Raw genomic sequence first — 25446 nt, 5'->3', positions numbered from 1 at the left:
AGGAAGAAAACAAATATTGTTTTGAGATAACTTCCATGTCTTAAAAAAGACATAGGTAAGTGATATTTCATAATCCCCCTTCAGTTCCATATTCTCACATTACTAAATAAATATATTTAGAATTTAAGTACAATGGTTTTTAAAATATACAGGAAACCATTTAAATATTTTCCTGTAAAAGTAATTACCAAAGTGTATTTTTGTTTGAACAATAATACCTGAACAATGGTATCATTCAAACATTTGTGAAATTCCTTTGAAATTATTTCCAATTATTTGATGAACTATACAAAAATCCCAGAGTCGTTACTTTATTACACTACTTTTTAACCTCAAAATGTTTAATATGCCTTTATTTAAATCCTCTTTACACATAACACTTTTAAAAAGTCTTTTTCTTATAAAATAGATACATAAAATCATAAACAAATTTGTAGCTAATAATTATTACATATAGTATGATATATAAAACTATAAAAGTAACATATATATCATATAAATATCATCTATTTAAAGCTGAACACTTTTATAACCAGCTCTTCGATTGAGAAATAATAGTTTTCCAGCTACCATGTAATACCCATCTCTTACTTTGCCCCCAATTGTAATTACAATCTGTGCCTTCCTCTCCAAATTTAACTACTTTTTGACTTTATAAATTCACTCCTTTGGGGACACCTGGGTGGCTCAGTGGTTGAGCGTCTGCCTTTGGCTCAGGGCCTGATCCCAGAATCCGGGATTGAGTCCCACATCAGGCTCCTTGCAGAGAGCCTGCTTCTCCCTCTGCCTGTGTCTCTGCCTCTCTTTCTCTATGTCTCACATGAATAAATAAAATCTTGAAAGAAAGAAAGAAAGAAAGAAAGAAAGAAAGAAAGAAAGAAAGAAGAAAGAAAGAAAGAAAGAAATTCACTCCTTTGTCTCCTTATATATTTATTATTCAAAATGTACATACTTTGATAATTTCTCTAGACACTATGATTTATTCATGTTCATTTTGAAATTTGATAAATCTTTTAAACTTCTTGAAACTACCCCTTATCCTTCTAACCCTTTATTTTGTTTATAATTTATCTGTTGTAGAACACAGGACATTTGATCTGTATAGTTTCCCATAATCTGCATTTTGCCAAATGCCTATACTTAAGGTACAAATCGCATGTCCTCTGTCCTCTGTCCTCTGTATTTTCTTCAGATTGGATTCCAGAGTTTTTATCATATTTAGGCTCAATCTCTTTGGCAAAACCATTCATATAGCGTGTTCTTTTATCAGAAAGGATATATTACTTGATTTTCTCTTTTTGTGATGTTTGCAGATTTTGAGTTCATGATGTACATTAGTCACTGAGGTTGCACAATGGTGATATTTGATCCTGTCATATCTTTTCTTTTTGTTTTCATTTATAATTTAACCTCTTTAAACAAAATAACTTGATTTATTGCTTGGTTATCCAGTGGTATAACTCCTATTGGAAAGACAGGATAAATGCTTGATTCCTTAACTTGATTTACCGTTCTCAAGAAAATGAATTTGTTTCCATATCAACTCCTGAAAGTGACCATTTATAAAAATAGTATCATCATGTATTGACTTGAATATGTCATATGGATTGCAATCCATCTCAGTGATTAATCTCATTGAAGTTCAAATTTTCCCATTTTTGGCCAGTGGACGCCTCTTCAAGCTGGGTCTTGAGTTCTTTCAGTGTGACCTTATATAGTCTTTAAAGATTCTCTGGTATCTAGTATGACAGTTTTTCCAGGTGCATCTTATACATTTCTCATATCAGATCTTGAATCAGCCATTTTAACTATGGAGCCATGTTTCTTTTTGTGGGAAATGGTACTTTGATGCTCAATGCCCTCTGCAATTGGGTTGACTATTATTTCTGGATCTTTTCAAAAGAAAGAACCAGGGTGTGTTTAAAGATAGGATGTATCATATATTCATATTGATAATTTCAATTAAAATTCAAAATCTGTGCAATATTACTTTTATTTCATACCAAGAATCCTGTTTGTCAAAGACACAAGATGATAAGAATATCCCATAATTATCCATTTCCTTTATTTCACATTATGTATATGCTACAATATAAGAATAACAATAGTAATATTGTCATCCCGATACAACTAATGAAAGTTATGTGGATGTGTTACTGCATATACCTTTCTCATTCTCCCTATTTATGGTGGCACTCTTTTTTATTATCAGAGAATATGGTCATTACATAATATTTTGCCTCATTTTTAAACCCTCAGTGGGCTTCAGTTTTATATGAAACATATTGAATGTTCACCCCTGGTACTTACATCAAATCTATTTATGTTGGTTGTCTAAAGCTTGTTCTCTAATACAGCCTTAGGAACATGGATACAGTTGTCTGAGTTCTTACATATTAATAGTTTGTGCCTTTTATCCTTGAAAGTCAGATTGGTTGGATATAGAATTCTTTGTGCATTTTCTTTCCTTTAGTAACTCACATGTATTATTCTATTTTCTTCTGACATAAAGTGCTGGTGTCCATAAATCTGATAATCTAGGTTTTCTTTCTTTATTCGTCATTTTTTTTGTTTTTTTTTAAATCAAGATAACTAAAGAATTTTTTTTAAGATTTTATTTATTTATTAATGAGAGACACAGAGAGAGATAGCGCGGCAGAGACACAGGCAGAGGGAGAAGCAGGCTCCATGCAGGGAGCCTGATGTGGGACTCGATCCCGTGACTCCAGGATCAGGCCCTGGGCTGAAGGCGGCGCTAAACCTCTGAACCACCCGGGCTGCCCAACTAAAGAATTTTGTCTTTCTTTAACATTCAGTAATTTTATCAGAATAGAGCTTGATACTGATCATCCTGACATGGCATTTTAGGGAATGTTGTGTCCTCTTTCAATACGTAGTTTCTTTCTTTTTTTTTTTTTTCTTTTCTTTCTTCCTTTTTTCAATAAGCATTGCTTTGATTGTATGTTCTAATATTGGCTTTGTTATGTGCTTTATTTAGTTTTCTTCTTAAGACATTCTCATTACCCATATGTTAGATCTTAATTGTCTATATTCAATACAGATCTCTTTTTTCAAAAAAGTTTTATTTCTTTATGATTTAAGAAAATTTTCTTCTTTTTATCTTATATTTTCTTCAGGCATTATTTTTATATTTAGTAATTCCTATGATTCTTCTAAGTTAGTCTTTTTAAATGATTTTTCTTTTATTTCTAATTTTTCCTAAGTTCAATCATCTCATTATTGAATGTTTCTAGCTCTGATTTACTTTGTCCTTCTATGTACCTATGGGCATGCACTTTCATACACTCTTATTATTCTATAGAAAAGCTATCCTGCTATGTTTATCATTATTTTTCATATTTGGAAACAGCTAACTAAGAAATTTAACCACAATACTTTTTTGTTGCTCACCTTTTTTTTTTTTTTTCTTTTTTCCTTTTTTTAACCAGGAGAAGTTCGGTTTCAGGAAAACTTTTCTAACCTCACAGAGCTCTCTTTTCTTTTGTTTTAATATAACGTTAAAAAAAAAAATATGGCCAAAGGCTTTTTGAGATTTTCTGGCACTGTTTCTTACCCCTCCCCCCCAACTCCTATCTGGACCTTATTTTTTTTTTAATTTTTTATTTATTTATGATAGGCACACAGTGAGAGAGAGAGAGGCAGAGACACAGGCAGAGGGAGAAGCAGGCTCCATGCACCTGGAGCCTGACGTGGGATTTGATCCCGGGTCTCCAGGATCGCGCCCTGGGCCAAAGGCAGGCGCTAAACCGCTGCGCCACCCAGGGATCCCTGGACCTTATTTTTTAAGCTTTTTTTCATCCAGTCAATTTTGGTGACACTCAGTAGTTGCTCTTCCATGCAGGGCCCTCATGTGGATACCTTGTTTCTTTTTTTTTTTTTTTTAAGACTTTATTTATTAATTCATGAGAGACACACAGAGAGAGGCAGAGACATAGGCAGAGGGAGAAGCAGGCTCCTTACAGGGAGCCCAATGCAGAACTCAATTCCAGGAACCCGGGGATCATGACCTGAGCCAAGGCAGACGCTCAACCACTGAGCCATCCAGGATCCCTGGATGCTTTGTTTCTAGAGCTCATAGAGACCACTCTGCTCCAGCCACCATTAGGTTTTTATTTTGTTGGCTTCATGCATTCACTCACCTTTGGAGAAGGCAAAACCTCTACCAGTTTCAGATGCTGTTCTTATAGTATCCACCATACTGATATCCACCAAATATCTATTATCTATTTTAAGATTCTCCTTGCTTAGCATTGTCAGAAACCTATTGCTTCCCTCTGCTTCTTTCAGCACAGATATTGATTTAGATCTTGTGACTGTTGGTGGTTTCTCTTTATGTACTTGTATCTTGGGGTTTCTGAAGATAATTTTGTCACTTGTGTTTCGTTGTAAATATTGTCTTGTGTTTTTGATTTTGCTAACTAGTTTCTTTGTTTTGATGTGGATATTAGTTGGGTCAAAAAAATTATACCCCTGAACATTTTCTGGAATCTCCAACAGTTAAAATTTTATTGGAAATAATTTTCACTTGTTATCAAACTAAAAATATTCACTGTGAAGAATATTGGCAATTATGGAATCTGCAAAAATAAAATAAAAATCAGTAGCATTTTTATTATAAATTGCTTAAATAAGAACTTTGAAGAAGACAAACATCACTTAAATCCATAAGTTCTGATAGATATATTTTAAATAAAAAGATAATTTATTTCATTTTTCATAGCCCTATATGCAGACCAACTTGGTTATAACTAGGAGTACGTGTTGAACAAATCCTGAGATGGAGCCATTGTTTATATCGTGGTCTCTGTGAATGAAACCCTTGGAGACCATTTGAAGAACAATGACTTTCACATAGATTATGATGTGTATGTTTCCACCTGCACTTGTAAACTACTTCCTCTCTACTTAAATGAAGAAATAACAATAAAAAGACTATAACAATTTTTAAGCCAAGAAAGCCTAATATTTCGTCCACATGATCATATGTGATTCTTAGTAACACTATTTTGAGCATCTCTCTCTATCTATATCTATATCTATATCTATATCTATATCTATATCTATATCTAATCTATCTATATATATATATGATAGGATGGGGTGGGGACAGGGGAGAGACTGAGTTGGGGGTGGACTTGGGAGGCCAATTGTCTCCCTTGCCTCTGGCTCAGCAGAACCTAAGCACTGTGCTATCCTGGAGGGGCTTTGGACCATCAGAGAGACAAAGGCATAGGGAAGAAGCAACCACAACCATCAGTAATAAAGGGTTAAAAAAATATATATATATAGAATAGAATAGAATAGAATAGAATAGAATGGAATATATATATATATATATTCCATATCATCAAGAAGCTTTTGTGTGTGTATGTATGTGTGCACTTTTCTAGGCTTTTAAAAAATTGCTTTATTCGATCTAGTACATGACAGAGTAAGTATAAATATCAATCGTTGGATTTCTATAAAGGCATCTAGCTATGTGAGACTGACTCTTGGGAGTTCTGTCCCTTTGCAGATACCCTGGGAATTTGAGAGGAAATAATCTCTTACTTTGAAGTACACTCTGAGACAATGCCATGATCATCAGGCTTGTGGTAATTGTATGAGTGAATTATTTTGGCCTCCTGAAAGACGATGCTTTTATTGGGTTATGGTTCTAAAAACAAGCCCCAATATCTTCTACCACAAATACACAGACAAAATTATCGATCTCTCTTCTGGCTATGTTCATGAGTTCATATTTAACTTAAGATTTGCCTATGAAACTGTTTTCCTGACAAGGAGCCACTTATTGCTGTGGCATCTTTTCACTTGATTATTAACATTCCTTCTCGCCGTTCTCCCTTGAGCTTTAATTACAGCATTGCAGCATGTTCAAAACATGCTGCCAGATTTCTTACTTGTACAGGAGACAGAACACATATTTCACATCCCCTGCACGTCCTTTATCCCTCTTATTGATTTCCTAGGCAATTCTGTATTGATTTTATCTTCATATTTCAATGCCTTCTTGGTCTTTTTCTTTCTTATTTTTCTGAGCTCTTAGAACTCTGGATTTCTCCTTGTTCAGTCAGGTCATCCAATTAGGATTTATGTGTGATCCTCTTTTGCCACTCTGAGGACTCTCTGTGATCCAGGCTGTAACCCAAATATTCTTATCAGAATGACTTTTATCTCAAAACCAAACTAACTAAGCTCTGGTACCCTCACTACTGTTTGTTTAAAAGTGCAAAAAGAAATTGTAGCAAGAACCTTCCTGCCCCAAAGTATCACTCTCTGGCCTCTTGCATTAAAACCCTTTTCTGCCATCTGTGTTACGTCTTTGCTTGTTACTGGTGCCACAGCTTTGTCCTCCAAGCTTTGTGGCAACAAAGCACCTGCAGTAGTGCTAGCAACCGGGAGACAATACAAGGCCTTATAGGACTCTCGGTTCTCTTCTCGTTTACACATTACTGTGGCTTGGGAGCTGTGATTAGCCTGACTCCTCATGGTTGGGATGAATAAAACAGGCTTTCATTGGGACAATAGACACCATGACAGTTTTTATGGGGGGAGACCAGCGCCTAATTTGCATCCCTGAGTGGATAAAATACTTTGAAACAAAGGAGAATAGCGAATGCCAACTGTTTTCAAGTGTAAGCTAGGGTATAGCTTTCTTTTGAGTGAATTTTACAAGACACCTTACTCAAGAGAGTCAGTCACCAAGTGCTATAATTCAAAGTTCAGAGAGACTTGAAATTGGGTGAGAAAAAGAAAATATGACATAGCCTCTCATGACAAAATGTATGGTGTAATACTTTGAAAAAATTGTTTCTCTTATTGTTTGCAGATTTTTTTTTATTGCACTCTGAAATCCATAAAGGCAAATAAATGAAACTTTTTTATGAATCCTTCCTTTAATTACAATTTTTCTCAGGTCTTATTTAAATTTACCACATTTGTGCTCTACCTATCTGCCTATAGATCTTTAGTTTTGTGAGTCCTATTTGCAGAGATATCAAGTTCATTACTGTGACTACAGAAGCAATGAGACTAACAATAGCAAGTGATTTTAATCAATGAAATGCTATATTCATATATTTACTTGTTCCAATTTACCAATATCGAGGGAATGTTGCCTGTTTCCCCCCAGTCCTAACTGGTAAAGATCATTATGTAACTTGTCAATTTTATTCTAGGCAATGTTCTTTGGTTTTAAAGAATAGAAAATGAAAACATTAGGTCTATTAGTTCAATAAGTAGAATGCGTTTCTGTAACTGAAATGGTTATTGCATAAATGGAACTCATTGGATATAATTAGAATACAGCTCTTCCTTTTCTCCTATTCAAATCCATTCTGTGGGTTGAATTCTTCCCCTTCTCTCTCATCGTATAAAATGTTCTATCAGTTCCCCACCCAGATGTCCTGTCACCTTCTCCTGACAGACTACAGCCATAAGTGAAGGTGAGACCAACATTAAAAGGTATTTTTGTGCTCCAGAACTTCCCTGTAAGACAAGATCTGAGATCGTGTTTAACTTTCTTCTCTTCCCCTCCCTTGCTGCCTCCGATCACTTTCTCCTGAGACCATTCATCCCAAAATATCATGTAGACAAGAATCCCATCTTGGGCTCTGCTTCTAGGGAACCCAGAGAAGACAAAGACATCCCAGATAAAATCTTGGGTAGAACCCAGAGCTTATTTGTTTACTTGTAGAATGAGAAATTCTCCACTAACTCTTCTTCCTAAGAATAGTTTCATTTCAGTATCTAAGAAGTTTAGTTCTGGCTAAAGGCCAATATTTTTTACTCCTCTTGTCATCCAACTCGGACCTGGAGGTGACAGGTGGATGAGCTTTCTGCCTTGTCTCTTTTACTCTGTGTGCTATGCTTCCTGGCCTTCCCCAGCAGCTGGTAACTAGTTAGGCCTTCTCTTTCCTCTAAGCTTGAAGTCTGGAAGAGAGAAGAGACAGAAGCAGGAAAAATCTTAGCTGACTAAGATTTCATTTCTCATTGCTTCTTTTTGACAATTGTAGGTGTTTAGGGTGGATTTCAGTATTTATCTCTTGTATGTGTTTGTTAACTACTCACCAATACATCCATAAGAACTTTTTGATGACCCATAAGGACTCTCTCAGCTACCTGCTTTTCATCCCTCCTTTGGGCTCTGGGCATTCACTCCACTTGGCCTTTTTCTTTTGGTGCTCCAACACCTCATCAGGAAGATTCTTGGGCTGGATCTCTCTTTAAATGACCCAACACCTATACCTAAGTATAATACCTCAACACAGTTTACACACTGGGCCTTGGCAGACATGTACCTTAAACCAGCCTCAGATAGGAGAGCACCTATCTGCCATTTGAGCCCTCTTTATGGACCAACTAAAAGGCAGCTTCATTTATTGCCTTTCATCTGTATAACTTTTAGACATAACTCTGACATCAGTTGCCTGTGTTCATTAGACCAGTAGAACACATATCTAGTTTTTCTGATAAGGTCCTTAAAAGCTCATTTCTCAGGCACCTGAGTCACTTAGGTGATTAAGCGGCTGCCTTCAGCTCAGGTCATGACCTCAGGGTCCTAGGATTAAGCCCCATGTCAGGCTCTCTGCTCAGCGGGGAGTCTGTTTCTTCTTCTGCCCCCTCCTCCACCATGTGCTCTCTCTCTCTCTCTCTGCTTTCTCTCTCTCAAATCAATCAATAAAATCTCTTTTTAAAAAGCTCATTTTGCTAGACTTGAGGTAAAGAGGAGGCACATCCTATCCCAACTACATGGAGAGAGAAAACTTCCATTATATGATAATTACCTCAAAATATATTCTCTTTACTTTCAATGCATCTAAGGTGTGTGAGTTGCTAAGGGCTGAAAAAAATAGTTTTTGAATCCCTCTCTAAAAATCCACTGTCTCTTCCTCTTAGCTTTGGACTGTGGAACTAGTTTGCATGTACCGACTTTAGGTCCCATAAAACTGTGTCAAAAGAAATGCCATTTATATACAATTTGCAAAGGATAACTTATAGTCGAACTAATATTTATAATCAGAAAGCAAACTTCAGCTAGAGTTGAGAGACCGAATGTGAGAAATGGAAGTTGGGAACTGATGTATTCCCTTTTTCTCTCTCTGTGTTGCCTCAAATTTTTCTTGTCTCCTTATGACTACTTCCTATTCCTATATTTGACTCTTAATTTATGTCCTCCATAATTTCAGCTTGTATGTGGCATTGACTTAACATCACCTCTGCTCAAACCCTTCCACTAAATCACTTTTCACCTCTCTCCAGGTCTTGCAGTTTGAATTATTGAGAATGAGAATCTGATTGGTCAATGCAAATTCAATGCAACGGTTCCATAGCATCATTTGCCTCCTGATTTGGTCACCTGTTCCTAACTAATTCGGAGGAGATGAAGGCAATGTGGCTATATAAAAATGAAGCCTGATGGGGATCCCTGGGTGGCTCAGTGGTTTAGCGCCTGCCTTTGGCTCTGGGTATGATCCTGGAGTCCTGGGATGGAGTCCTGCATCGGGCTCCCTGCATGGAGCCTGCTTCTCCCTCTGCCTGTGTCTCTGCCTCTCTCTCTCTTTGTGTCTCTCATGAATAAATAAATAGAAATCTTAAAAAAAAAAAAATGAAGCCTGAAGAATACCCCTTCTGTAAGGGCTATAGATTTGGACAATCATCACAGAAGGGGGACATATCTACATATGTATCTTAAAACTCATCCCCAAGTGTCATTTCCCACCCTCTAGGTTTGGGCTTTACCACTCTATATGGTTTCCTCAGACTGTGTCCCAAATCCATTTCTTCACTTCTGATATTTACTCTGACTATAAACTCTAGCCGACTTTAGTCCTAAGTCTGAGACATTCTTTATGAGACCAAACATCATCTCTTCAGAAAATCTGTTCCAAACTTTCATTAAGAGCTCTAACTATGAGTTCTTACTGTACCTTAATGATACCCCTATCCTATCAATGTACAATGTGACCCTCATTCTGATTTTACATATTTAAGAAGTTGTTTTTCACAATAGACTCTTTGCGGATGTTTTCCTTGTAGCTTCAAACTCTACTAGAGTGAATGAAGAGAACAAGAAATAGAGGCAGTGTTATTTTACACAATGAGTTCAGGAAAGACATGTCTGGGATGGTTAATAAAGAAAAAAGACACTGCAGGAAGTGAGCTATGGGCATATTTGAAGGAGTAGCACTGTAGGCCACAAGAAAGACTAGTACGAAGATCTTGAAGCAAGAACAGCAAGGAGGCTTGTATGGTCAGAATGGAGATATAGTATAACCTAGCAAAACATTATGAGCTCACGTTAGACTTCTTATCAACTGTATCACAAAATTTAATTCAAAAGAAGCTCCTTTTATACTAAAGAGGGCTGTACTCTGGTGGTCATTTGGAAGATGAACTCACATTTTTCATATGAACTCCTTTTTCTGGACATTCTGAAAAGTTTTTATCAATAAGTGCCTCTTTTGTTATTGAGTGCAATGTCTGTTCTAGAGTGCAATAACTTAGTATATAAAATATTTTGTTTAATTATTCAGAGGTCCTTGACTTTTCATTAAAGCTAATTTTAGTGGCACTTAGGTGGCTCAGCTGGTTAAGTGTCCAACTCTTAGTTTCAGCTCAGGTCATGATGTCGTGGTTGTAAGATGAAACCCATGTCAGGCTCTCTGCTTTACAGGGAGTCTACTTGGAGATTCTCTCTCTCTGCCGTTCTCCTTCCACTCTTTCTCTAACTCTTTCAAATAAACAAATAAATCTTTAAAGCTAATTTCAAAATAGAATCCACACTGTCTGTAGCAGAATTACAAAGATCTAGGGAAAATTACCAGTTTTAGCATTAAATATTTTGATTTCCAAGTTAAAATTTTGGTAAAATTACTGGTTTTGTGTTTTATTATTTACCAGTTTATTACCTTACCTCATAAGTGGTTTGAAGAAAAAGATGAATATTATAAAAGATTTTATAACTTTTGTCCTGCTACCAGCCAGCTTAATCTACTTCAACATTTCTCAAGTAAGAGTAAACATATCTATCTTTGAGGTTCAATGGATATATCTTAAGATTTATAAGTAATTTATATAAATGTCCATATTTTGTGGATTTCTCTCAATGATAATCTCAAAAAATGTTTGTATAAGCCTATTTTGGACATTTCAATGATCCCTTCATAATTCACTACTGTAATTTCCATGTCTATGTGTACTTTTGTGTTTATGATCGCAAAAAAGAAAAGGATAGCTCTTCAATAACCTTGTGGTAATGAGAAAAGGACAGGATGGAATGTGCTTAATAAGCAAACAATACATTTATGACAAGTTGAAGGTGAAGTGTCAAGGTACAAAATACAAACCATTTTCATTAGGTAATTGAAATAGAAAAAGTGGTGACAGGATGGCATCATCACATGGACTTCAGGGTATAATCTCCTACCATAGCTTATTATATTCATGTATCTGGCAGCAATTTTTTTACAGGAAAATAACTTCTTCAGTCATGTGAAATACATTATTTCTATTTTTTATTTCTAAATTCATTTGCATTTAATATATAAATTTGTCTTTTAGCATTGTACTGTAAAGAATGCATTCCAATTTTAGGTTTATGGCATATAATTAATAAAGTGGTTTGTGTTAAAACTGGACAGCTCTGAGAATTAGCTATTTTTTTTAAGTGGGTAAAGATTTTATTCAAGTTTGATAAATACTGCAATACTGTAATATACTCATTATGTGGAAAATGAAGTGATCTGTAACCAAAAAAGAGAAAGCAATATTAAGATATTTTAACCATTCTGAACAAAAGTAACTCTGTGCAGGTATCATGAAAATAAGTTCAAGGTCTCCTATGTTAATATAGAAGTTAACATTACCGAGTCACCTGAAAGTAATTTCAAACAACACTAAAAATAATGAGTGAATTAATCACTAGGAGACATCATATATTTGGAGCAAGTGCTCATACTTTCAAACGAAAGCATTGTGGAAAGTGAATGAACTATACTGTGCTCCTTTTGTAGTCCACACTTTTTATATGAGGTTTACTCACATAGAAAAGTTAAGCATATTTGATAATTTCACTTTTTTTAAAGGCACAAAATTGTATTTTACCTCTGAGCAGTGAAAAGGAAGGACACAAAACACGTTGATAGACTTCTATCAATGTAAGCATTCTTTAATGTTCCTATCTTTCAGACAAATTTGAAGATGACAAAAAGGGAGGGACAAAAAGAAGAGAGCTGGGACAGAACAGAACTCTTTGTGATGCTAATTGTACTTCTCAACTTTAGTTTTCCTGAAGTTGAAGTATTTATGTGATGGTGTAACTTTCCCTGCAATCTTTGGAAAACTTTCGTCTCTTATGAGAAGAGCAGAATAAGCCAATGTGTGTTAAGCCCAGACAATGGTTGCCATGCTGTTCTGCATAAGGAGGTTTGGTTTATAGAGTCTGTCCAGAAGCACAGTGGTATTTGTCTGCTCTGATCCAGAAGTCTGGAAGTGAGAAAGAGCTAAAGCAATGTGTGAGGATGTATGTATCTGGGGAGGAAATGTCAAGGTACTTTAAAAAGAATTCTCCAAGGTTAATTTGAATTTTCATGGTATGCTATCTTTTCCAGTAATTGCTGATAGTAAGTTATTGAACACTGAGGCCAGGTGTGGGTGACCGTTGAAATCTCAGCAGTAAAAAAAAAAAAAAAAAAAAACTATCCAGAAACTAACTAGATATTGACAGAAAAACAAACAAAACACAAACTATACACAGTCACTGGGTGTTATACTATATGTTGGCAAATTGAATTTAAATTAAAAAATATAATTAAAAAATAAAAAATAAAGTTTTAGACTAAAAACAAAAACACACAAACTATATGATAAACATATGGAATAAAAACACAAGATAGGAGACATACACAAAAGGTTGAGGGAAATGAAGAAATATGACTTGATAGGCACAGTCTAAAAGAAATAAAATAAAATGTTTCAGATTACTAGTTTGTATCTGAATGCAAATCACTGATTTTTTTATGTGAACTGCAATACCATCCTGAAGTCAGAGCAAGCATGTATTTACAACTAACACTTCTTCAAATTAGCCATCAAATAAATCATTATTAGCTAGATGTGATGTTTTTAATACTAAAGACTTTTTTAGATATTTAGGTAAATTACATTATCATGTTCAAAATTGCAATCTAAGTTCTAATGTTTGTAACTAGAATTTTGATCCATCATTTATTTTCTTCATAATTACTGTGCCATTTATTACCATTTAGAATTTATTTTTTGGCTCATATATAGGTTTTTAAAAATTCTGGCTCAATTTTCCACAAGAGGATTTAATCTATATACCCAGGTATACTTAGTAGACATTCCCAGTGTTTAAGAACTTCTGTTTTAGCATATCTGCAAAAGCAAAACACAGATGGAGTATAAATTCCCCAAACCATTCCTTCCCCTCAAAGCTTATTAGAATGTCTTTGGCATTTCAAGGACAAGACACAATATCGCAACTGATTCAGTAGGTAAATTTTTATTTATTTCTATTATCCTCCTCATCTTCTTTACTGGAATGTACTTTTTATTTTATGTTCCAATTTGATTAATAATCATGTTTTAATTCCTCATCTCCCACTGAACAGCCCGAGTGCTCTAACCTCACTTGTGCTGACTGGCTTTTGCCCTGCATTGATTAAGAGTTTCCAGAGATAACAGTGTGTGTGGGTGCATGAATAATCTCCTTGCTTCTCAAGTCAATTCTCGTGCAGCTCCGCAGTCTGGCAATAACACCCACAACTAGAGTAGCGAGGGGCTAGCTGTGAACTCGGAAATAGCATATGTATGACCTTCTGTTGAAAAAATAAAAATAGAAAAATTAATATTAATATAATAATTTTTTCCCCAAGGAAAAGAAAATACTGAAACATTTTCCTCTTCTGCTCTGACTTTTCCTTGGTGACAGAGTACTATGCTTAACAACCAAACTGATCAATTCCTAGCAAATTTAGAACCTAAATCTAAGAAAAGTAAAGACATTACCATTGTTTAAAAAACTGGAGGAAATTGCAAAAAAAAGGGAAGGTGTTTTTGATTCTAAGCAACCAGGGTTGGCTATAATGAAACCTTTATCTATATAATCCACTGTCACAGTTTTAGCTCAATTATCATCTCTGTAATCAAAGCAATACCACCACTCGTCTCTCTTTTGTCAAATTTTTCACTTTCCACCCCTGCTCCATGTTGCTAAATTATCATCCTAAATTATTGCCACATCATAATATGGTTCATAGATGGCATCCTACTACCTACAGTGGAAAGTGCTTCTTAGCCTGGCAACAAAGTGTCCCCTTTATTGTGTTCTAGCCTGATTGTCCAGGATTATTTCCTAACATACTCATCTTTCTACAAGCCTCTCCTGCTATGTTGCTTTTGCAGCCTTCCCTGTATGGTCTAGATACATGTGATGATTTACCACCCTCATTCTTACCTAACCAGGCTCATGCTGTCTCTCTTACCTTAAGTGATCTCTTTCCTATCTCAGTCAGCCTAAATGTGTAGTCACTTGACAAGACCTAACACAGAGGCAGCCTGTTACTTTCTCAGGGCAATCAATGAACTTTAGTTCTCAGAATATTACACTGTTGTGTATCAAATATTCTATTAAGGTTACTTCTGTCTTTTTTAAAATAGATTTTGAGGTCCAAGAGGACAAAGATTGTATTGTATTCCCTTATGGTTTCTCTTTATCTCCTTAATTTGGTTTATGAACAGGATCAGTTTTTTCCCCCTCTCAGGAGCTTGAGCCTCTACAGATTATAAGAAAAATTCTGTTGTGTATTTACAGGATGAAGGTTAACACAATGAAATAAAGTTGGTGTCCATACACAAAGGTACACAACACTACTAATTCTTAAACCTTAGGTTTTTTTCTAGAAATGCTCACATTAAACTAGAACCTATTATTACGCTAATGACTGGATTAAATTATTATTTTTATGATCAGGAATTCAGGCACAGCAGTAGAGTAAAAGCTTTGGAATCAGAAAGCTCTCAGTTCAAATTTTATTTTGCCACCTACTAGATATTACACCAAGTAAAGTTAACTAACTTCTTAGATGTCTCATATGCAAATGAGAATTAAAATATTTACCTTTTGAGGATGTTTTGAAGGATTGGGTAGACAAAATTGGATTGAATGATAAAAAATATTGCCAATATTCTACTATCTTTACTTATAGACACAGAGTAGTTTTGCTGTGGAAGGCAGTATATATGGTTCTCTATGGAATAGAAGGTCAGTCAATAGTCTTCAGTAGATGATGAATTATGATGTAGTTATTATAATATTCCTATGCTTATCATGTGATGATGATGCCTAGTACATGCATTGCTCTGCCCATTATTTCTCATTCACTCTTTCTATAATCAAGTCACGTACTTTAACTTGGCTTAATTATTCATGAGAAACACAGTAAAACTACCAGGGCTGGTCACAACTTGAGCACATGGAAGTAACCAACTGAGCAGTTAACCTGCTATAGGTATGAGAACTAATGGCTGCAAAGCACTGAGTTCACTCACTATTAACTGAGCCTCTACTATGAGCTGATATTTTTTGTTCAAGAATAAAAATACAAGTAAGATGCAGCCCCTGCCTTTAAAATGGTTACAGTTAGCTGTTACACAGACTAGACAGTGAAATGCCTGAAAAGAGATTTAAGAGAAAGACCATCAGAATGCAGGGAGAGAGAGGAAGTTTTGTTTTACTGTTGGGATCTACACACATCTCTAGTCTTTGGGAAGGCTCTGGTGTTTCTATATATGTCTTAATATTGTGGACTTTTAAATTTAATTAAAAGCATTCATTTTAATGGGATTTTGAACAGTTTATGAGCATGGTATCATGGTATAACAAAGAATCATTGCTTATTTCTTTTTCCCCTAGTATTGTTATCCCTTCAGGGCTCGTGTTTCTCTCCTTTCTCTCTCTCTGATATATATGTATATATGTGTATATATATATATATCAGAATATATATATATCAGAATATATAATATACTATATATTATATATAGTATATTTGAACTGCCAGACTTCATTCCAAATCAGGGAAGATGGGGAGATCTTCAGTAATATGTTGGCTTCTGGAAAGTGCTCCAAACTCAATAAGGAAAGGAAGCAAATATTTCACACCTGTGTTGTAACTGGTGGTTTGCAAGGGCCTTTGGGTGTTTAGGGAATTAGAAAAGTATATGAGGTACCAAAGAGCAGTTCCACATAAATGACATTTATTCTTTAATGATGTGGTTTTTAATGTTTAATATTTAACCCTAAACATCATTATTTCTTGGTGACATAGTTTACAAGATGTTCAAGGTCAATTGTTATTGTACTTACAGAAATTGATCACAAATATTGAACAAAAGATCTAGTTTTGTATAGAATTATGAAGATATATTCCACAGAGATCAATGAAGCTATATTTCCATAAGCCCAGGAAAATAACTTTGACATTCACATCTTCAGTTATTTTTACCTAAGTTTTTCCTTCCTTTACTTTTTGCTTAGTATAAAATGCACTGAAGAGAAAATTGGTTATTTTCAAAATGTATCGCAAATCATTATTTGCATATATCTACCAGAGAGGCAGACCTACATGAATTACGTGCTATCAGAATATTCTATTTTAAATCTGACAAAGCACATCTATAATCAAATATTCAATTATAAATACAGATACACTGAAGGAAAACAATTTTTAAGAAACTTGTCTATATTCTTCCCTTTGCTCTTTATGTTCAAATTCCAACCACTCAAATTGCAAATGAGTTTCATATGAACGTGATGTTAACATTGAGCTCCACGGAGTTTTATTGTGTTTTCCAGGCATAGCCCTACAAGTCTTACGGTGAGGTGTCTTTTTGTTTTGATGACAACACATTTTATCTTTTACTTACAAGTATATCTCTTTCCCCTCTAGTGATACAATAGGTTTCCTTTAAAGCTAGCATTTTCAGAACTGACTTCACTTTAATAAATATTTTTCTTCAGATATCCCCCTAAATGGAAATTCTCTCAATACAGATTTAGAAGCAAAATAAGTTTTGCATAGGAAGGGGAGTTGTTATTTTGAAATATGTCTATAATACACTATTCCTCAAATTTCAATCCTAATTATTTTTCAAAGAGACATAATTGTCCCAGAGCTTGAGAAAATAGGGTGCATTAATATTGTGTCGTAAGTTACAGAATCCAAAAGTGAAATAAATTTCCACAGAAAGTATGAATGGCTGGTGCAAGTTGAGGATATGGGGGAAAAAAAGACCCAGCCAAACTCTGAGCAGGAGTATTCAGCCAAATTAGCAAAGATTTTATCTTACTTAAAGAATTACTTTATGGGGGCACTTTATATTTTAACATTTCTCTCTTTAAAATAAAAATGAGGAAGGAATGCAAATGTTGAATCATGAAAGTGTATTTTGATTCTATAAGGGATTCCACTGTTGAGAGGAAATGTTTCTTAAAAAAATTATAAAATATCTTCAAGAGGATTCCTATTTCTGTTGGTATTGCACTATGTCTACAGGAAAAATCTTAATGCTTCTAATGAAAGACAACATGCATTTATTCCTCTCTAATTTGGGGTGTAAGTTATGGAACTGTCCTTACTCCCTTGAACTTCCATTTAAACTCTCTAAGTATGTACAGGTACAATACTTTTTAGAATGGTTGTAAACGTAATAAACTTATTCTAACAACAATATAAAGGAAAAGCAAAGCGATAAATACCAGTATAGTCAAAAAAGAAAAAAAAGGAAGGATTAAAGCATATGATAGTACATTCTTACTCATGCTTTCTCTGTGGATTTTAACAAATGGAAACTGGGTGATAAACATGGGACTTTGAAATGCACCTTATTTGATTTCAATGATTAAAAGCATTCAGACTCACTATTGGTTTCATATCCACCTTCAGTTTGTAGAAGATCCACTACCCACAGTAAGAAAACATACCTTGCAGGGTTAATTCTCCTTACTAAAAAATCAGTTTATAGTAAAATAATTGCCTTCCCTTACTATTTCAAAATGCCAAACAAATCAGAGGTATCATTACATTTGAAAGCAAAATTCTCTCATTTTAAACTACAGATGGAGACATGTTGCTCTAATAGCAAACGGTTGGCTTCTAAAAAAGTATAACTCTGTGTATGAGTGTGTGTGTGTGTGTGTGTGTGTCTGTGGATGTGTATATACAACATACACATCGCAGCATGCAACACACAAGAAACAGTGGTTAAGGTTCCAAATTAGACAATATTATGAAGAGTTAATTCCCATTGGCTAGAGGCTATAGAATATCACGGCCAAACTGGAAGCTTGAGTCTAACAGTTTATTTTTCTTATTTCAAAATTAGCTGAAGTAGCAGACACACAAGCATATATTAGACCTTGAACAAGGATAATAGGCAAATATATGTGTGTAGAATCTAAAGATGGAGAGGAAGTTTAGGGTTTATGCTTTCAGTTCCTTCAAACCAAACAATGTACATTTCGAAGTTCCAAAGGCATATTTGCACAGACATTCTAATTATTAGTTCACTTTATCTGTGCTGGCTCAACGTGGTTCTCAGCTTTTTAATCACTTCTCTCCTGGCACAGCTAATGTGCCTACAAGTTGTCTAGAATTTTAATATTGCTAAATTTAGTGACACAAGTTGTGATTAAATTGTGAAAACTTGTTTAATGCAAACCCTGATTGAAAAGAATACATGCTTATTTAAGGAAAATGTACAACTTTGCAAAAATTATATAGTGCTATATATAGTTCCACATTTAACAGCTTTACCAACCTGCAAAAAAGTTGGTTCTTGTAGAAAACTGCCAGGCTATGTAGTCTGAAATCTGGAGTCGTAATACCAGAGAGCTGTCAGTCAGCCATCCATCCATCTAATTGGCTTCTTACCATCTTTCCATCATGTTTTTTTTATAACTGGTCGCCTCTGGCTAAAATGCAAATCATGAGGAAGAGCCGTCTAGAAAAAGCTGCTGCTTTCTTAATTATCTGTCAGAGTATGGACCAGTGGACCCAGGGCCGCACGGTAGAGTTATGCTAAGCAGCAAGGCATCATGGGAATTGGAGTGACAGCTCATTTTCCTCCTGTGTTTTCTGTGTTCGAATGACAATGCAGAAATATGGGTTTTCCCACACTTTCTCTGAACACCTGGGCTATTGCTCAGGGGAGCACAAAGCCAAAACTGTCACATTTCCAGACATGGTCTTATTGCTGTCACTATGACAGGATTGTTGACAAATGCCAGCAGTCATCTCGGCATCTTGGGAAATGTCTGCCATGATTGTGTCAACAGCCTGACAGAAATTGTTAATGTTTAAACTTCTTCCACTGACAGAATCCTGTCTTGCTGACAATATTTGTCATATGAAACTCAATCTTTGTCAAACTTGCTTAAAAATTAACACTTTCTCAATTTCTTTTTTTCTAGTTTACTGCCTAGCAGTGCAAAATTTTAGCAATGAGATTTCGACAAGGTAATGTAACACAGCAATTTAGGTCCACGTTTCATCCAAATCCTCCCCCCCATTGCTAACTTGTGGCCACCTTGTCCTTTTGACCTTTGCTACCAGAATAACTAGGCCATGCTGTACATATGTGGGGGTGGGTGGGGGTGGGGGGTGCGTGAGTGGGTAGGTGGGTTTATATACGTACATGTATACCTTTGGAATCAAACTTGTCAATTTTTCAGCATGTACCATATACTATTCCTCAGTATAAAATGTGGAAAATCAATTAACCCTTATGAAATTTTATCATATGAATATCAGTTGCAAATTTGTAGATATTCATTAACTGTTTTTAACTTTAAGTTTTAGACATTTTATTTTATTATTTTAAACTTTGATTTGAAAAAAACAAATTTGACAGGTTAAGCAATATCTTTTGCAGTAACTCAATGAGAAGTTGTTTCCGTTTTTTTGGACATGTGATTTTATTAAATATGGATGGTAGGGATGGTTTGAATTTCCTAATTCTAATAAATTTTTCAGGAAATACTTATGTGAGCATATAAAAGATATTAGTTTTTTTTTTAAATCCTCTTTAAAATCCACAGGTGGCTGATTTTTAAAAATATTTTTCATGAGACACAATGCTCAGATTACTAGAAGGCAGTTAAATCATATGTGGCTGTACTAAAATACCCAGTCATCCACAGAATGCTACATTTCTAAGACACAGTGCAGAAAAGAGCAATTGGTTAGCAGAATATAGTGTCCATCTGTCCCTGACAGAGCAATCCTTGTCAAACTAAGAGTGACAACTTGTTCATAATGACATAACTATTATTAGTTGTATTATTATTAGATTGTGTGTCATAACACACAAAAATGGTATACACTTACACCAGTATGGACATATTAAAATAATTTATTATGAGAATAGCAATCTCCCAGAAAAATAGAATGTGTCTAGAAGCGCTATTTACCTGAATTGCTGCCAAATATGATTTCTACTCACTCTAGAGAGAGAATGGACCAGGTACCGAAATAAGTAAACTCCTTTATTGGCTTTTTGGTTTCAATTTTCTGTTGTTGTCAGAGTTTTGTATATATGTTTTTAATGAAAAAAACTTTATTTTTCAAGATCTTTTGGGTTCATTACAAAATTGAAGAGAAAGTAGGGTATTCTTATGTACCTTCTGTCCCCACCGAAGTACAACCTCTCCCACTGTCAAAATCCCACACCAGAATGGCACATTCATTGATGAAACTACACTGACACAGCATTATTATATTATTTTTCTGTATCTTTTTAATTCAAACATTGTCATAAGAATCCCCAATGAGGGATAATGAGATCTCTTAGACCAGGAGTTGGCAAACTGGTGATTCAATAAAACAAATAGTAAATATTTTAAGCTTTTGTCTATATCATAATTATTCAACTCTTCTATTGAAAAAGTGGTAAGTAAAACATTCTAAAATATAGGCATGGCACTGTTCTAATAAAATTTTATGTATATAAAAGCAAGCAGTTGGCTGGATTTGACCTGCAGGCTGTAGTTTGCTGAACATGGGCTAAGTTTCAGAACACGGGCTAAGTAATTAAATAAACATTGATTTCGAATTTTAGTTCTACTGCATACTAGGGGTGTGGCTCTGAGCATATTTTCAGTGTATCATTTTGTTATCTCAAATATTATTCACAATAACTCTTTAAGAATTTATTAATTTCCTATATTACATGTAAGGAGTTGGTAGCTCATAGAGGTCAAGCTATGCTCCCAGAGTTCCCAGGTAATGAGATCTGAAATTCTAATATGGGTCTGTCTGAATCTTAGTTCTCTGCTAACAGAAACAATATATGAAACCTTCTATTGTTTCTGTTCCTCTGGAGAAACTTGACTAATACAACAGTGTCATAACTTCCTTTCTTAATAAATCATGACCAAAGATTCTTCCGGGCTAGGGCCAAGTAGACTGACTTACTCTCATGGGACTGTACACTCAGTGTCCTTCTCTGGCTCAGTTGGAAAGTGTGGCATCATTCCCTTCTGAACACAAACTCGGCCAGACTCTACAAGAAGTGCTGCATCAAGAACCTACAGCCAAGGGATATATCTACAGAAGTGGAGAGGACATCCCCAGATCATGCCCTGCTTTTCTACCTTGTTCCTCTTTGGCAATCCAATATGATGGAAAATGGCTCAAATTCATAAGTATGAACAGAGCTTCTATTTTGTTTTAGGTTAAATGGCATAGAGGTTTCAAAGAAACACAAACCCTGATCCCTGACAGCTTTGAGACCATGATGACACTTCTGAAACAATCCAGGAATAATATGATACAGTGTTTAAAAATCAAGTAAGGAAACATTTTGTTTAGCTTATATAGGCATGTTTTTTAGTATTTATGAAATACCATGAATTCTCCAGATATAGTATGAGCTAAGTGATGTGGAGTGAAATATCTCTCTCAATCCCTTTCTCTCAAACTCAAACTTCCCTGAGGCCAAGAAGGGCTTTTAACAGACTGGCGGTTAGTTCTGAAGACATTACAGTAGTACATCGGAAGAGTTATGGGTTGAATTGTGTCCTCCAAAAAGATATGTTCAAATCCTAACCCCTAGTAAATCAGAATGTGACCTATTTGGACATATTATCATTGCAATTATAATTAGTTAAGATGAAGTCATCTTGGAGGAAAGTGGACCCTTAATCCAATATGATGGGTGTCCTTATAAGAAAAGACAGTGGGGAACAGTCATGTAACAATGGAAGCAGACACTGCAAGTGATGCATCTGAAAACCAAGGAAGTCCGAGGATTCCTGCCAAAAACCTGAAGCTACAAGAAGCAAGGAAAGATTCTTCCCTGTGACTTTCAGAAGAAGCATGACCCAGCCAGCGCCTTGACTTCAGCCTTTTTGCTTGGGGAACTATACGACAATAATTTCTTGTTTCAAGTTACAATTTTTTTAGCACTTTGCTATAGCAGCGCTAGGAAATTAATAAAGTATAGGCATAATAGGTCTAATTTTAGAGCCCTGTAAATCTGGATTAAAACCTCAACTCCATCATGCACTTTTATAATGTTCATTTCCTCATCTGTGTGATCAGAATTCCTCCTGAAGAGACCCTTCCTCATACTTACACTGGAGGATACTATCTACATATAGCCCATGCTGATATGTTTACCATCTGTCTTACTGTCTTGATTAACCTAGGTTGGCAGCCAAGGCTACTGTGAGAATTTAACCAAATTCCATCATCCTTCAGAGTGTGCCCATGAGTATCGAAAAAGCACAGTGGTCGGGACATCTGGGTGGCTCAGCAGTTTGGCACCTGCCTTCGGCCCAGGGCATGATCCTGGAGTCCCTGAATTGAGTCCCACATCAGGCTCCCTGCATGGAGCCTGCTTCTCCCTCTGTCTGTGTCTCTTCCTCTCTCTCTCTCTCTCTCTCTCTCTCTCTCTCTCTCGAATAAATACAATCTTAAAAAAAAAAAAAAAGAAAAAGAAAAAGCACAGTGGTCAAAGAGACGGTGATGAGCATTCTTTCAACTCGCCCATGAATCCCCAGGACGATGAGATATGAATTATTTTCTGTCTAGAAAACTTTCCTTTGAAGACTAGAAGTTTGGAGTCACTAATATTGCGACTAACTTGTTTTCCCAATCGAAACCAAGGACGTGTTTATTAACTCTAAGTGAGCCTATGGAGATAATGGGGCTGGATATCTAAAATCAGGACCACATAGGTACTTTGGGAGTGCAAGGCACTGCATAAATGAACCTGTGACCTGATCATCAATAGATCACCTGGACACTCAGAAAAACATTTGTTCTCTGTATAGACTAAAATGTTGGAGCGGTGAAAGAACCCACTTTGTGCAGGCTAGGAGATTCCAAGGAGATCAATGAGGTTATGTTTCCATAGCCTAGCTGCAGAAAAGAGAGAATAATTGTAGTGTTCACATCTTCTTTGGTCAACGAGTTTTAGCTCTCTTCTACTTTTCAGTTACTATATAATGCACTAACTAGTAAACTACTTATTTTCAAAAATGTGCCTCAACTAGCCATTATTTTAACATGTCTACCTGAGGCACAGTTCTATAATAGGTCTGTAGGGAGAATTAAACTCCTTTTTTATAACAGCCTCTGAAAGGAGGATGTTCCGTAAACACAGAATACTGTTTTAGGTAGGCAAAACCAAATTGTGAGGGAAATGGCAGAAATGAGGCCAGGAGGATTCCTTGCAAAGCATACATTGAACTTTCTCCCAAACCTCATAGAAAAGTCACTTGAATCTTACTGTGAAGTAATCCAATATTAGTGCAAAGCAAAGAGGAGAAAAAAATTCATTCCTTTTGAGGGGCCAAAAAGAGGACAGAAAAAAATACATGTTTAAAGGCTCAGCAGAAGTCAAAATTGGATTTAGGTTCCACCTAAATTAATGGACACTGATAGATGCTTTCACAGACTATAAGTTGTTTTATAATTAAAAGTATTGTTGAATGCAAGATAACTGTATGATGCAGGGTTTGGAAAAAAAAAAGAATGGAAGACTGAGTTAATAAGGTGACAAATAAAGGTTAATAAATTATTATTCTGGGTTTTAGATAATTGGCATCATTTGGGAGTAGGGAAAAAAGAATAAACCTGGAGAGAGATGAACTAGAATAGCAGAATGCTTTCATGAATGATCCATTTAATACCAATTATCATTCTATTTTGCCATTTCTCCTAGGTTTTGTTAGATTTCTTGATATCCTTTGGGAAAATGTGCCATAAAATGATAAAATGAGATTAATTATAATAAATTCAAAACAAGGCTATGGGGATTAGGCAAAGGCCAATAGTCTATTTCTCTATCTCATTTCAGCTAAGAGTGAAGGAAGCAAATCAACATTATTGTTTTGGCGTAACACTGAAGTTATGAGTAGTTGATTTAGCCCTCAAATATAACTCCTGCTCGTAAGACATGAAGGAGATGTTTTTGAAGGGATGTCAAAAAAGAAAACCAGACATTCCATCAACTAAAGAGTTTTGTAAAAATGTGTTGCATTCAATCCTTACACTTGCTGTATTCTAAAATATTATAGGGGTATCTACTGAGATTAAGGAGGAAGTTGTTATTCCAGGTAACTGTTCTTAGGACTCTGTGCTTCATGGAAAAAGAGAACCCTTGTCAGTCCCTATTGACTACTTCTCCACCTCACTCATTGTATAAATATCCTGGAGGAGCCTTTTCATTAGAATGTGAAGTTATGTTAATTTTTACTTCATTAGATGAGCTCAGCCTCTCCAAGGCTCTGAGTGACTCCATTTGCAGGGAAGTGTATTGCCAGAAGGTGGGAAGGGCTTGGACTCTGCTCAAAGTCTGGCATATAATAGACGTTCAACAGTATATTGGAATTATGGAGAAAATGAAAGACCCAAAAAGAAAATCTTCAAAGTCCATTACAATGGATTGCCAGAGAAGTTTCCCTGTTCCATATAGATGTTTTCTGTTTCAGTGCTCATTAGGCAGCTTTTGTTGTTGGCATTGATTTGTTTGAACTGATTTCCTCCTTTCAGTTAGGATCAGGAATTCTTTAAGAACACAAATTATCATATATATTTCTATGTGATCCCCCAGATTTATAGAAATGGCCATATATAAAATGATGGAAATAAAACTTAGAGGAGAAGAATGGGTATGGTCTGAATGTTTGTGTCTGCCAAAATTAATATGCTGAAATCTTAATTAATGCTTAATGTGATGTTATTATGAATTGGGGCATAATGTGAGAGGAGCTTAGGTCATGAGGATGGAGCTCTCATGAATGGATGGGTTAGGGTTCTTATAAAAGATACGGTTCTTATAACCCCAGGGAGCTCCCTAGTTCTTTCTGCCTTCTGAAGATACAATGGTAGTTTG

Source organism: Canis lupus, chromosome 12 (genome assembly GCF_003254725.2).
Source record: "Canis lupus dingo isolate Sandy chromosome 12, ASM325472v2, whole genome shotgun sequence".
Classification (NCBI taxonomy): Eukaryota; Metazoa; Chordata; class Mammalia; order Carnivora; family Canidae; genus Canis; species Canis lupus.
The sequence above is the reverse complement of the archived record's forward strand: the minus strand, read 5'-3'. Positions refer to the sequence as shown.